Source organism: Balaenoptera physalus, assembly GCF_965194825.1.
Source record: "Balaenoptera physalus genome assembly, chromosome: 15".
NCBI classification, from domain to species: Eukaryota; Metazoa; Chordata; class Mammalia; order Artiodactyla; family Balaenopteridae; genus Balaenoptera; species Balaenoptera physalus.
Window position 1 is genome coordinate 58,109,635 of NC_138894.1, and position 14,937 is coordinate 58,124,571.

The 14,937-nt window shown below is 44.0% G+C and overlaps 1 protein-coding gene and 1 long non-coding RNA gene across 3 annotated transcripts in view; one reads left to right on the top strand and one right to left on the bottom strand.

The window, feature by feature from the left end:
* The window catches only part of LOC309644271, a 37,718-nt gene extending 24,271 nt beyond the window's left edge, over positions 1 to 13,447 (bottom strand). Inside the window, exon 1 of the long non-coding RNA XR_014254335.1 lies at positions 10,754 to 13,447. This is a non-coding gene — a long non-coding RNA (uncharacterized lncRNA). The remainder of the gene's footprint in view (positions 1 to 10,753) is intronic.
* Positions 1 to 14,937, top strand: part of LOC309644247 (uncharacterized protein) — a 337,219-nt gene that overhangs the window by 149,943 nt on the left and 172,339 nt on the right. For both annotated transcript variants that reach the window (XR_014254303.1, XR_014254304.1), the window contains one exon: positions 4,715 to 4,833. The gene's annotated coding sequence lies outside the window, so the exon portion shown is untranslated. The remainder of the gene's footprint in view (positions 1 to 4,714; positions 4,834 to 14,937) is intronic.

Here is a 14,937-nt window from a genome sequence, read left to right on the forward strand (position 1 = left end):
AGAAAGTATCCCCATGCCTAAGGGACTGAAACATTAAATAACAACTAAAAAACACAATGACCGATGGAAAGAGAGACCATAGAAGCCAGAAAAAACACGTTTTCTGCTTTTTAAACAAAGGGGCCTGTATTTTTATTTTGTACTGGGTCTCACAAATTATGAGCCTGGACCCCACCCGCAGCCTGCTGAATCCACATCTTCAGGGTAGGGGCTGGAATCCTGTTTCCACTGCCTCTAGGTTAGTTGAGGTCATTCTCTCTCTGCATCTTGGTCATCTACTTCCAGCGTTGCCTTCAGTCTCCCCACCAACCCCAAACCACTCTCTGCTTTACAGCCAGAATGATCTCTCTAAAACAAAAATGGGATGCACTATTCCTTGCTTCCCGTGTCCCCATTTTCCTGGGGTTAAATCCTAGACTCTTTAACACCGTTTACAAGGCCCTGCGTGACTTGCCCCCTGCTTGCTCTGCAGCCTCAGCTCTCTCCATTCTCAGCCTCCAATCATAGGAAACTACTTTCAGTTCCTTCAAAGTACACACTCTCTCAGTCTTCGGTGCCTTTGCACGGGCTGCTCCCATTGTCCCATCATTCTTCTTCGTAAGACCTCCCTACCCGCTTCTTAGTGTGGTTAACTCTAACTCATCATTCAGGTCTCAGGTTTAAAGTCTCTTCTGTGGAAGTCTTCCTAGACCCTCACCCCCTATTTGCTCCATAATGCTGTCATGCTGTGTTATAATTGCCTATTTACCTACTTACCTCTCCCATTAGATAATAAGCTTTATGAAGGCCTGTACCCTTACCTTCTAGCACAGTGCCTGGCACATAGTAGGGATTTTGTTGTTTGTTGAATGAACAAATGAATATTGGAGCACTTCAAGTTCCTTAATATAGAAGGCAAGTTAGGGATGGGGGAGGGGAAATGAGACTGAAGAATGAGCAGAGCCCAGATATGGAGGAGATCATATTTCAGGAAAAAGTTTGATTTTGGTTCTGTCAGTGAGAAGGAGACTGACAAATTTTACTCCCTGAATTCACATCCCTCAAGATGGCCTGTCACTCTATCTCCCTGCTCCACATCACCTCTGTACTTTGGCTTCTGCTGATCTCCTGTCTAAAAGTCCATTCCTTGTTTCAATCACACCTCACCTGCTCTCTGAAACTTTCGCTGCCTCTCCAGACTCTTCTTTTCTCCCTAAGATTGTACAACATTCCAAGCCAACACTACACAATCTGTTACTTGATTGCGTTCCGCCTGCCATCATTTACTGTGTGTCACGTTGTCCTCTGAAAAACAGGATATAGGGGAGAGTGACTATAAGCAAATAAAAGAGGAGATTAAAATAAACATTGCAAAGTGTGTCCAAATGAATATTATCCCTCCAAATAATCCTCATGTGAAATCATTTTGGAACTCATCTTTGGGAATGGGCGTCAAATCCCTTTTATGCACTGTAAAAGAAATAGAATTGTTCTTTATTGTGACCCTGAATTTTTGGCCCCAAATAATATTTACTTAGCTTGTTCATCTACCTTATTTTTCAGACTTGACTCCAAATGACTTTTATATGTAACTGTAAATGTTCAATCAGAAAAGCAGAGGCACTATGAGTGATACAGAACAAGGGATTTATTTTATGGATTAGACTTTACACAGTTGTGGGAGCTGGTGAAGATGCATGTTGACACTGCATCTGGAATGGGTCTGAGGTCTCTTTAGATCATCAGCTGGGAATAAAATATAATATGAAGAGTGGGAGAAGGAAGACAAACAGGACTCCACATGGGTCTGTCACTACCACCATCACTGATTATGAGCATGACCCACAGAAGAAGCTTTGCCCCAGAGCTGCACCTGTGTCTGGTATCTGACCCTGGAGTCAGAGAAGCTGGAGCAGGCAATGCAGTGGCAGCTCCTCTGAGCCTTGCTGCAGCACCAGGCCCACAAGGGGAGGCCCCTGGATCAACAACAGTGTGTGCAAGCTGCAGTGAAACCTTGTACCCTATACCAAACTGCAAATTCTCTCACGACCAACCCTAAGCCAGCTGTGTACCAGCTGTGGAAGGGTGTTCTGGGAAATGTAGTTCATCTGACTACGTTGCTGATGCACAATACCAGCACAGTTATAAAACTCAAGCTTGACCCCCCAAGGGATGGTTTGCCACCATTGAAAGCAGTCAAAAGCAAATGCCAGTATATGAGTTCCCCAAAGTGCTAGACACAAGGGCAGAATCTTTGGAATGAGTGGCAAATGCTTCCAAGAAGTTCAGATTGACTTCTTTAAAAAAAGACAAATGTTCATTTGGGTGTGTAACATTTTAATGTCTTTATGGGGGTTGCGGGGGGAAGGGGGGGAAGACAAGTCATATTATTTTATAACCTCTCCTTCTATTTTCATCATTTCCCCCTCTGGTTCTCAAGTTTACAGATCTTTTTGTTTTTGCTGTTGTTGGTTATATTTTAGTTCAACTAAGTATTATGGCTGATTCATAAGTTGTTCAAAAGTAATCCAAAGAATGAGTAAATCCTGGGAAAGTATCCCAGAGCTGGGTAATAACTTCTCCCTTCCCAAGGTGGGTGTTCTTGCTACTTCCTCTTATCATGATATACTCCCTAACTGTAGAGTTTTAGAGTCCATTTTTTCTCTGGAATTTTGGTCCTCTGGCCTTTCACCACTTCCATGACATCTATGCAAGTCCTTTCTTGTTATATGGCCCATATCAGCTTCTGGGTTTTAGCTCTTTCTAAAGGCTTTCTCCTTTAACGTGACAGTGTGATATGGATGATCTTATTCTTGTCACCCTAGGCAAATCCAGAAGCCAGCAAAAATGGCCTACAGGTATAAAAAACCTAAATAACAAATGGCGTGGTTAATAAATTACATTTCTGTCAGCCTGATCTTAGTTTCCTTTTTTATTTCTTAAACAAAGCCTAGAGGCTTATGATCCCTAGCGTATCCACCGCCTTGACATTGCTTCTAAGTTTTAAAAACCGTGTTAAATACACAAACACAAAATTTACTATCCTAACTATTTTTTGGTGTACAGTTCAGTAGCGTTAAGTACATTTACAATGGTGTGCAATCAATATCGAGAACTCTTTTCATCTTGCAAAACTGAAACTCTGTACCCATTAAACAACTCATTTGCCCCTCTTTCTAGCCTCTAGCAATGATCATTCTACTTTCTGTCTCTTTGAATTTGACAACTCTAAGTACCTCATGTAAGTGGAATCCTATAGTATTTGTCTTCCTGTGACTGATTTATTTCACTTAGTATAATGTCCTTAAAGTTTCTGCATGTTGTAGCATGTGTTAGCATTTCCTTCCTTTTTAATAATAATACTGAATACTGAATAATACTCCATTGCATATATATACAACATTTTGTTTATCCATTCGTCCGTCAGTGGACAATTGAGTTGCTTCCACCTTTTTGCTATTGTGAATAATGCTGCTATGAACATGGGTGTACAAATATTTCTTTGAGACCTAGCTTTCAATTTTGGGGGGTATATACCTAGAAGTGTAACTGTTGGACCATATGGTAATTTTATTTTTAATTTCTTGAGGAACTTCCATACTGCTTTCCATAGCAGTTGCACTATTTGACATTCTCACCAACAGTGCACAAGGGTTCCAATTTCTTCACAACCTCACCAACACTTGTTATTTTCTGTGTTTGTTTTTTTTTTAATAGTAACCATCCTAATGGGTGTGAGGTGATATCTCATTACGGTTTTGATTTGCATTCCTTAATAATTAATGATGTCGAGTATCTTTTCATGCTTGCTGTCCATTTGTATATCTTCCTTAGAGAAATGTCAATAGCTCAATTCTTTTTATCACTGGATAATATTCCATTGTACTGATGTACTACATACAGTTTATTTATCCATTCATATATTAAAGGACATCTTGGTTTCTTTCAAGTTTTGGCAGTTATGAATAATGCCTCCATAACAATTGTGTGCAAGTTTTTGCATGGACATAAGTTTTCAACTCATTTTGGTAAATTTCAAGGAGCATGATTGCTGAATCATATGGTGAGAGTATGTTTAGTTTTACCCTATCTTCCAAAGTGCCTGTACCATTTTGCATTCCTACCAGCAATGAATGAGAGTTCTTGTGGCTCCACATTCTTGTCAGCGTTTGATGTCAAAGAATAGAAGAGGGAGTAGATAGTAGACAAGATTATACCCACCCCTCCCTCTGGAGCTCCCACTGCTGCACTGAAATATGTGTTTCTATGTCTCTCTTGAGGCCAATGACTACTTATTCATCTTTGTATAGTAAGAAGTATAGGGTCTGGCAGAGAGTAGATGCTCACTATTTGTGGAATAAATAAGTAAAACAGTCACAAGTGATATTACCACTTTCTGGAGAAATCTCTGTGGCAGTGATTCTTAACCTTGTCTGCACATTGGAACCACTAGGGAAACCCCAGGAAAATGCAGAAGCCTAGGTCTCACTCTCAGAATTTCTAATTTGGATGTTCTTGGGTAAGGCCTGGACATGAGGATTTTTTAAATATTGCCAGGTGATGGTAATACAGGTATCCCCCAATTTTTGAAAGTTCCCTTTCCACCACATCACTTTTACAAAAGACTACGTTAGTACCTGTTTTTGCTAAAAACAACAACAAAAATCCAGGGAGGATTTTCGCTTTTACAGAAAATGGTGAAAAGCTAAAATAACGTTCAGCGTTTGTTTTGCAGGGAGCAGTTAAAGAGGCAGAGCTTCACCCCGAGCAGTGAGAGTGGCACCACCAAGCCTCCTCTCCGGGAACCGTACTCAGCATCTCGGCATCAAGCTGCCATAGCTCTGAACTGTGTCTGTGAGTACCTGTGCTTTATCTTGATTTATTTAGTGCATCCGCAAGCAAGATGCATCCTAAGGTAATTGCTTTTTTGATTTACACCATCTTGGCTTCAAAAGGTTTCATAGGAACGTTCTACTTCCCGAAAGCAGGGGAAACCTGCTTTCCAGTATACAGTCCAGACTAAGAACCACTCGAGGGAGCATCAGAATCACTTGGAGGGCTTGTTAAAACACAGATTGCTGGGCTTTACCCCCGGAGTGTCTGATTCAGTAGGTTTGGGGCCTAAGAATTTGCATTTTTAACCAGCTCCCAGGTGATGCTGCTGTTGCTGGCCCAGAATAGAAGAGAATAGAAAGAGAGATCTCATTCAGCTGTGAACAACCCACTCTTCCTTTCTCTTATTAACTTCATAATTGGCCCCAGGGATGGACTTATGAGTAGTGTACTCTTACTAGATATTTTAAATATTTTAATATATACCCTCATACTTCCCCCAAAAGAATTTGCAGTGGTAGTATGATTTGAAGAGAAATCGAAAAAGTTCTCTGGTAATTACTAATTCACGTTTTTGGCTATTAAAAGCTTATCAAGGCCTTTATCACAAGTATTACATATAATGCAGATTTCCTCCTTGGAGGAAATAGAACCCTGGGCTCAGCGGGGAGAAAGAAGATAGTGAAGGCAGACTAGGATGGGGACATGCAAAATTACTGACTTAATATCCACTGGGAACTGCCTGGGTTTTGACCCTCAGGGTTCTGATTCCTGACAGCCCAGGAATCCTGTCTTCAGTCACTGGCTGTTCTGTTCCTTATCTCCACTTGTCCCCACCCGAGCACGAATCACACCCTAACCTCCCAGACTGACTAAGTACTGCAACCTCTTTTGTTCTCCTGTTCAAGTTCCTCTTTGATCAACACTTTTTGCCTCTCTGGGTTTCAGCGGTGTCATCTGTCAAGTGGGGAAAGGAGGATGAGGGAACAACACAGAGGCCAACTTGGGTATTTGGTCACTGTGATTTCTACACTAAGTCCCTAGCTTTGGGGCAGAGTAGCACAAAGGCTGGCAAACCTCAGCTTCGCTCTGGAACACCCAGCCTCGGAAAGGGACTGAAGGGAAGTGAGTTGGCTCTTCCTTATTTGCCTTATGGGGTCAACCTGGTGTAGAGAAAAGAGACCTGGACTGAGAATTAGGCGTCCTAGGTATCACCTGAAAACAAACCAACAAACAAAAAAACCGCACAACCTAAAAGTTGAGTGTTTTATTCTGGGACCTTACGGAGGGCTATAGCCTGGGAGACAGCTTCTCAGATAGCTCTGAGGACTGTTCCAAAAAGGTAAGGAAGGAGCCAGCTTATGTAGGAGTTTTGCTGAAAACATGTAGTCAAATATCAAAAGATTGCTGCTAGTCACAAAAGAACAGACATCTCAAGTGAATGACTTCAGTGCTTTTCTATGTATGGAAAGATGCAAGAGTCTGGGCTCATTGAAATTATTCCTTTGAAAGGCATCTTAACTATCTAGGGCTAGTATCCTGTTTTTCTCCATCCTGAATTCCCCTCAGGGTGCACCGTCAGGGGCGGCTACGGTGGCTGATGACTTGATGGTGTGGTCCCAGTTCTACTTTCCACCTTCTATGAGATTTGGGGCAGTCATTTCACCTTTATGCGCCTTCTTGTTCCCTCATTTGTTAAATAGAGTTAGCTACGGCATGGGCGTGTTTGGAGGATCAAATGGGAGATTGGAAGTGAAAGCACATGGTGCTTATCAAAGTATATATTTTATATTGGGGCCCAGGGGCCCACTGTCCTTCCAGAATATTGTAACTGAGAAGGGGCACCACAGTACTTGTATCTTTACCCCATTCTATAAACATCATCAAACACGGTAGAACATACCCAAATAAACCAGAGTGCATTTGTGCTCATAAAGAAAGATATGGCAGAAGCTCAGTTGGAAATCCAATCCAGGTTGGTTCCAGAAACACTCATTTTATGCCGAATTTTGCATCCATGATTCCCCTACTCCTCATACACATCCCACTTTTCAGCTCAGTCCCTGGGCCATATTCTTTTTCTCTAGCTCATAATCCCCAAACTCAAGGGAAGATATCCTTGCTGGGCTCTGACTCTCAAAAGGAAGAGAGAAGATTGCCAGTGGCTTAGAAAGGACAATGCTGCTAGCCCCTGAACAGACCCCGGCACCTTCTAAAGGAGAAATCTCTTGTAAGCTGTGCTGTTCCATGAGCAGTGGGCCTTGGCCAAACCAGAACTGAGGAACTCTCCTCCCTTCATTGAACATTTAGAACTGTATTTTAGGTTGTTTTGTTGGTTTTATAATAAGTATGCATGACTTTAGTAAGCAGAGGAACCAAGGATTTTTATTTAACTATAAAAATACTTTATTATTGGTAGAACATTGGTCAGAATTGTTACTGTATTCTGTTTTTGTTGACTGTTGTTTTGAAGTATACATATATAATAGGGACAATATTTTGAGAGTACTAAACCAATGTATTTTCATCCTCTGTAACTCATAGTTCCTAGAGTTACTGAGGCTCCCATATCAACCCAGACCAGAATAGAGAAGATACTCCTTTAGCTGTTATCCATGAGACCTGGTGTCCCACAGGATAGGAGGTTGTGGTGAGGATTGTTCATTCTGAAGATGGAGATGTGTGGGAAAGGAGAGACAGTAGATCCAGAGGGAGATAGAGATGGTCAAATGCCAATGCCGGGGTTCTAGGCCCTCCTTCCTGGCTGAACCTCAAGGTGAGGAGACTGTAGAGACATCTGGCTGGCATCGGGGAGCCCAAGTTAATTGGATTTGGTGACTCCATTCCCAGGGCATGATCTGGAGAGGCTGCAGGCCTCTAGGAGCCCAGACTTTAGCTTCTCTATATCCAACCTGGGAAGAATGATGGTGTGGTCTCAGAGAAGGCAGGAGAGCAGAGGCAGTTCTCTATAGGCTGTGTGTGGCATACAGAGTATCTAGGAACTCCCAACTGCAAAGGGGCTTAGGCCTGATGGAATAGCCAATCTGGAGTCAGGATGAAAAAAATGCCAGTATGTAGATGCTTTTTTAAATCAGAAGGAATGTGTCTGAGAACTCAGGCTCCAGGTATGTGTGCCAGTGAGAAACCAAAGATTGGATGAGGCCAGTCCAGAGGCCAGGCTAGGAAGCAGGAAACATGTGGATCTGAGTCCTCCTGTCTCCTGGTGCTGTGAGGTCATGTAAGCTCCCACTTACCCCAAATGTCTTTTAAAAAGGAGTGGGAGAGGAAATGGAGAGAACTGAGCATTTGTGCAAACTCTGGATCATTCAAAAGAGATTATTTAAATGGAACAAATGGAAACACGGATGATTTGAAACTTTTCCGTCTCTCACTACTCATGGGATGGGAATTTGAGGGGGAAATTAGATCAGTTATGGAAAGATAAAGAAGTTTTATTTCCTTTGTACAACTGAGTAGTGCAATGTGTAAAAGTCCAACGCTGCTCCACATATGTGCTGTTAGTTGGATGATATCAATTGTTTACCCCTTGGTTTTGCGTGCTTTCTTGATTTGCACAATATTTAGTCCTAGAATCCTTGAAAAACAATCTACACACATGTAGTAACATCATAGCCCAGTTACTGCCATGACCACAGCCCTGATTCTGAGTCACCAGACTCCACACCTGGTCTGAGGTCACCCTGGGTTCTAAAGGCACCTGGAACACCTCTGTGAGCTGTCATTAAAATATTTTGCCTACTTTCATCATCCCAGCTTTATATCCTTCTAGAAGAAATGCCCAAGAATTGTGTTATAGTCCCCAATTTTAAAAAGTAGTTTTCGGAGTGTTTTATTTGTGTTATGTCATATTGTCCCAACAACTCTGTGAGTTAGATGGAAGAAATGGTAGTAGTTCCATTTTACAGTAAAAAAAATCAATTCCCAGAAGCTTAAGTGCTATCAGTCAGGGCCCAGTCATGAAAACAGAAAGCATATTAGGTCCTTCAAGAGAGAGAATTCATTACAGGGGATTGGTTGCAGGCATTTGTGTACTCAAACTGCTCACACCAGCTTGTGAAATTCAGCGATGCCATCTTGGTAGTTGAAAATTATACATGGTGAATGATCTATATTACAAAAATCGGTATATATTACAAATCAGGTTTCTTTTTGTTTTTGTTTTCCTGGGGAGCTGGTTATTAAATATTTACCAGCACATCACTGGTTATAGGTATTGAAGGACTGGGAAAAAAGGGAACATTGACGTAACAGAGATAGTAACTAGAGAAAGCAGTTACCATCCCAGGACCAGGAAACGAAGGAAACAGGTTGGGTTACGAAAACCTAGGAGGTCAGAGGAGGCCCCCCCAAAGCCTGGGCTCAGACTGTAGAGGGGTGGCTGCCCCCCTGGTGCTGATACAGCTGAGGGGCACAATGATACTGCATAGGGGTGCTGAAGGAACATGGAGGCCACAACCTACCACTGATGCTGGGGTGAGTCTGATAGGGATAGCAAGCCAGCAGAAAGGAGTGTGTCCTTCCTCCTCCTCCTGCCTTGAGTCTCCCTCAAGTGCCCCTATTGGCAGAGCTTAACAGGGAGCAGCGGCAAAGGAGAAATGTGGTTTGCAGAGTCCCCAGCCACAGCGTTTAAAGCCACATACAGAAGATGGGTGGGGGTGAGAGACAACAGCTTAAAAACTAGCACATTAGGGGACTTGCCAAAGGTCACATAGTAAGTGTCATCTGCCTTGTTCCCTTGATATTTCAGGGCCTAGGCAAGTCCCTGGTATATAATATGCACTCAGTAAACAACTGTGGAAGGAAGGAAAGAAGGCAGGCCAGAATGGCCCAGCACACATTCAAAGGCAAGAAGAGTCCAAAATATCCTTGGTCTCCACTCCCCCACCCCCAGTGTAAGCACAATAACAGCATGGAGTATGTCTTTATACTTGACTCGGTTGTCTCCCAGTGCTGCTGTGGGAGGTACTAAAGCCTGGTGCTTTGGAGAAATGATCTGGATTCAAATCCCAGACCAACTATTTAAGAGTTGTGTGGCCTTGGGCAAATTACAACATCTCTAAGCCTTGGTTTCCTCCTCTGTGAAATGGAGAGAATAATAGTGTGTAAGGCTTAAACATGGTAACAATTGTTTGTGGCACATGTTCAGTCAGCGCTCACTGTTACCCCCACCGCACACCCCAGAAGGGTGGTCAGATAAATGGCCAACTGAGGCCAGGCTGGGGCCAGTGATCCCGTCGTTGTTCTGGGCTTCCCCTCCCTGCTCCCCAGTGCTGGCCAAGACCCGGGCTGGAGGAGCAGGGACCTGCCCAGGGCTGCTACAGTCAGGCCAAGGGTTGCAAGATGGAGGCCAGGCTGGCCAGGCCCAGGCTCGGCAGCCCCAGAGGCTCCCATACACGGCACTGGGAACCTCACTGCAACTTGGAGATGGGAATCTGTGTGTTTCCTAACAGCTCTATGTTTCAAAGCAAGTTTACTCCCGACACAGACAAACGCGGGTGTGGCGGTTCCTTGCATTCAAAACGAAACAGAAGAAAAGAAAACAAAGAGAACCCCCGCCCCCAAGCCCCGGAAGGCCTGCAGACCTTTTCCCAGGCAAAATGTTCAGCGAAAGAGGAGGGAGCGCCTTTGTGGCTGCTGCCCGGATTTAGAGCCTAGGAGCGCAGCCCTCTCGGGGGCTCAACTCCGGGGTCCCGCGCCTCAAAGGCACCGCGGCCCCAGAGGCGGGGCGGGTGAAGCTCGTCCCGCCCAACGCCGGTCCGAGCCGCTCTCCCAGCCGGGTCCCGGGCCGCGGGGGGCGGGAGCACCGCCGGGCTGAACGCGCCCTGCCCCGGGAAGCACCCGCTCCCCCTGCCGGAATCCCGGGAATGTCGCCGGTACGGGAAGCATCTGGACGGCCTCTAGGCAGAGGGAGGGGTCAAACCTGGAATTTCTCGGGTGCTTTTGCACAAATTCCCCTCAGGCTTTTCAGCCCCGTGAAGTTGAAGCCCACGAGTGTGAGAAGGAAGTCGCCTTCTTCTTCTCAGGGCCGACTTTGTCGCGGCAAAGGCTCCCAATCCCCGCTCTACGAGCACCCAAACGCTCGGACACCCTTCCCGGCTCGAAAGATCCCTTCTTTGTGTCTGAGAGAGGAAAGCCTTCCCCGCCTGGAAACCCACTGGGCCAGCCCGAGCAGGTGTTTCCAGCTGGATTGTCGCCATCTTGTGGCAGGATTGGGTGGCCACACTGGCGCATCGGCCAGACCATCCTGTCTACGACTTTTTTAGGTCCCAGAAGTACCTTTCCTTCTTTCCCCCAACCAGCTAGGAACAGAAGAATTTAAATCATGTTCCCTGGGCACAGGAGTTGAACTATGAGGCGTCTGTCCCCTCCTCGCTCAACTGCATGAACGGTGTCTTCCTAAAGGCAGCCAAGTGTTAGCTGGAGAGACCAGCCTTACTGAGGGGCTCTGCCTCCTCAGGCACAAGAACCCACCTGAACGAGGTGCCCATCCCCCGCCAATTTCCCACGATACAAACTAATGATTAAGAAGGCAGAGTCCTGTTCCTACTGCTTAGTAATGTTATTCTGCTTGATGAGTATTATTAAAGGACCCCTGTTATTAAAGACTCCCTGTTATTATTGTTATTATTATTATTTAGCACGTATAATGTATTCTGTAGATTCAAAACACTCCGGCTGTTATCTCCTTGGGCTTTCCAAACACTTCAGAGAGGCAGGCAGGTGACAACTTCATTTAATATAATAGGGAAACTGAGACACTGTAATTAGTGCCAAGTTCATGGATTGATGAGTCAACAGTAGTCGTTTCTTCTTGGATGATTACTGTCTTACTCTGAAGTGTCATAGATGCCAGTAGATGGTAAATAGACACCCCAACTTGGGAAACTAGTTTCTCTCACCCACTTTTATGACCCATTGTAAATACATTAGAAACCCAGTCCCAGAAGTTTTAAAACTTACGAGTCATGTGTTCATTGCATTGAACATATGGGTGATGTTAATTGCATTTTATTTTATTTTTACAAGTCAAACACAACCCATTAAAGTAAAAAAGCAAGGATGTTACAATCAGTAGACCAGATGTACCTTGATTTGGAGGATAAATTGGTTTTCAAGCCATTCATTCATTATGAAAATACCCCATTCATTAGACATAACAAGCATAAAAAAGACCAATAAAAAACTGACCATCTTATTTTAAAGTCTATTATCTTCTTAGAGACAAGAAAAACTATTTTCTGCTTTCAGACTTTCTTCTTTTCAAAAAAGTTTTCAGTCTTATGAGTAGGTGCACTCATATTACCAGAGGGCCTTGAGTTTCTTCAATAACTTTTTTCTTTTCCAAAGCAACAACAAAATTAATTGCTTTGCTCTGCTCATAGAAAGCTGTCATATAATGCACTCCCCTTCTCCCTCTTCATCCCCCCTCCCCCCCAAAAGAAATATATCCTGTCATTCTGGAAGTCTCCAGTGGAAAGCCTTGGGCTTGAATTTGGAGCTGGGTCAGGGATGAGGCAAAGGAGGGTTTGAGAGGCTTGTCCTATCCCCAGTTGCTGAGTTAGCTTAGCCCCCAGCAAAGCTATAAAGTTGAGGAAGTTTGTCCTTGGAGGTTTCCCATACAACCTTTAGTATTCTGTTTTTACACAGTTCTCACCCAAAATAATAAATTTCTAAATGTACATGTTTAAAGAAGTTAAAGGAGTTGTTTGCTGGTTTGGGGGGAGTCAGGCTAGACTTCTCAACCTTCCCTTATATGCATTTAACTCATTCATTCACTCAGAAGGGATGTATTTATAAATTGCATTAATAAATAGCTACTCTTGATGGGCCTATGATAAGCAAGGCACTCAAATTCATTATTCCTATGCAGCAGTCTTTTGAAGCAGATTCTCATTATCCCCACTTTACAGGTGAGAAAACTAAAGTTTAAAGAAAAAAATCTCAAAAAACCTGCTTATAGTCACACAGCTAGAGGGAGAGCTGGGATAGGAACATAAGGTTGCAACTTCTGTGCACTCAGAAATATGAAGCTCCCTTCACCCTCTGGATTCCTTCAGGTAGGAAAACAAGACTCAGGAGTGTGATAGGTAAATAGGAAATGAATTGAAAAATAATACAGAGTGACAAAACATTCCCGGCCAGCCTCATCCTTTTGTCTCTGTCTTAGGCCAGCTGCACACGGTGGGATAGGGAGATGGGTTGATGGAGAAGCACATGACTCTCCAAACTTTTTCAGACTCCTTCAACTTCAAGCCAATGGGGAAGAGGGTTCTCCAAGGAAATCCCAGCCTTCACCGGGTATGAAGAAGGTCCAAAGCCCTAGGCAGTCCTAGTTAGAAAACAAATATATAGGTGTTTACTAGTGTGGCAAATGGGAATTTTTCCAGGCAGTACAGTATACACTGAATAAGGAAAGGGTAACATAACAATGGGGGCGGTGATTTCCACTCAATTGTGAGATTTAAGAAATTGATAGGAAATTGACAGGCAATGTGGAACAGTGTTTGAGAGTACTTCTCTGGAACCAGACTGACTGGATTGAAATCCCAGTTCCATCACTCATTAGCTGTATGACCTTGGGCCAGTAATTTGGCCTATCTGTGCCTCAGTTTCATCATCTGTAAAATAGGAGTGATTATAGTACCTGCCTCATAAGGTTGATGTGAAGATTATATGAGTTAATATATGTGCTTAGAGCAGTGTCTGGTCCATGGTAAACACAATGCAAATATTCGTATTTACTATCATTATGGTGGAGAGAAACTTTTCAGGCAAACTTATCTGGGCTCCTATCTCTGCTAGGTAGTCCTGGATAAGTTACCCAACCTCACTGAGCTTCAGTGTTCTCATCTATAAAATAGGGTAATAACACCTATGTAGGCAGGGGCATTGTAAGGAGTGAGATAACATGCATGAAAATACCACAGTATTGGTCACATAGTAGAAGCTCAATAAATTCCCCTTTCCTTCCTTTCTTTATATAATATTAATGAACTTTTTGGGGTGTGTTTAGTGGTAGCAAAAGAATAGTAAAAATGAAAATATATGTAAACTATAAATATACCTCATAATTAAACTATATAAATTAAGATATCTTTTATGTAAAAAAGAGAACTCTGGGGACTTCCCTGGTGGTCCAGTGGTTGAGAATCCATCTTGCAATGCAGGGGATGCTGGTTCCATCCCTGGCTGGGGAACTAAGATCCCACGTGCCACGGGGCAACTAAGCCCGCCAGCCACAACTACTGAGCCCACGCGCTCTGGAGCCCACGGGAGGCCCGAGCACCACAGCTAGAGAGAAGCCCTCATGCTGCAATGAAGGATCCCACGTGCCCCAACTAAGACCCCAAAAAGCCAATAAATAAATAAGCTTTAAAAAGTAAAAAATAAAGAGAACTCTGTGGCTGTAGGGATGTCATAGCACCCAGACATAAAATGGCAGCTAAGCAGGCCTGTTCCTCAGGAAAACTGTGGGGCATGTCAACAGCAAGCGTATCCCCCTCTTTCTGTGCAGTGTTTTGGTGGGGTTCAACCTTGCCTTCCTCATCAGACTGTCTGGAGGCAGGATCTTTGGGAGAAGTAGGGGATGGGGTGAGGAAAGGGACTTGGAATGACTTACCCAGGGGTCACCATGCTCACCATTGCTTCAGCCCCTTTCCTTTTTCCTTGAAGTCGAGGTCTGAGGGACTGCAGCAGGGCTGAGGCGGAGGGAGAGGCTCAGGGTGGGCTTCTGGCACTCTATGACACCCTGGACCAGGTAGGGGTCCAGAACACCCTTGCTCCTTGCTCCTCAAAGGGCGGCATCAGGAACATTCAGGGTCCTGTTAGAAATGCAGACTCTCAGGTCCCACTCAAGACCTACTGAATGAGAATATTGTTTTAACAAGATTCTCAGGAGATTTAGATGCACATCACAGTTTGGGAAGCACTGAGGCAGAGCCCACGAAGCCCACAGTAGCCACTTAGTCTGTATGGATGCTGGGATTGGGGCCTCTGCTTTAAAGTGTGTGTCTCCTCTTTGTTTCCTCTTCCCTTGAACCCACACTGTGTGCCTTATAAATGGAGAAGACAGTGGCTTACTATGGTGAGAGTGGCCACTTTAAT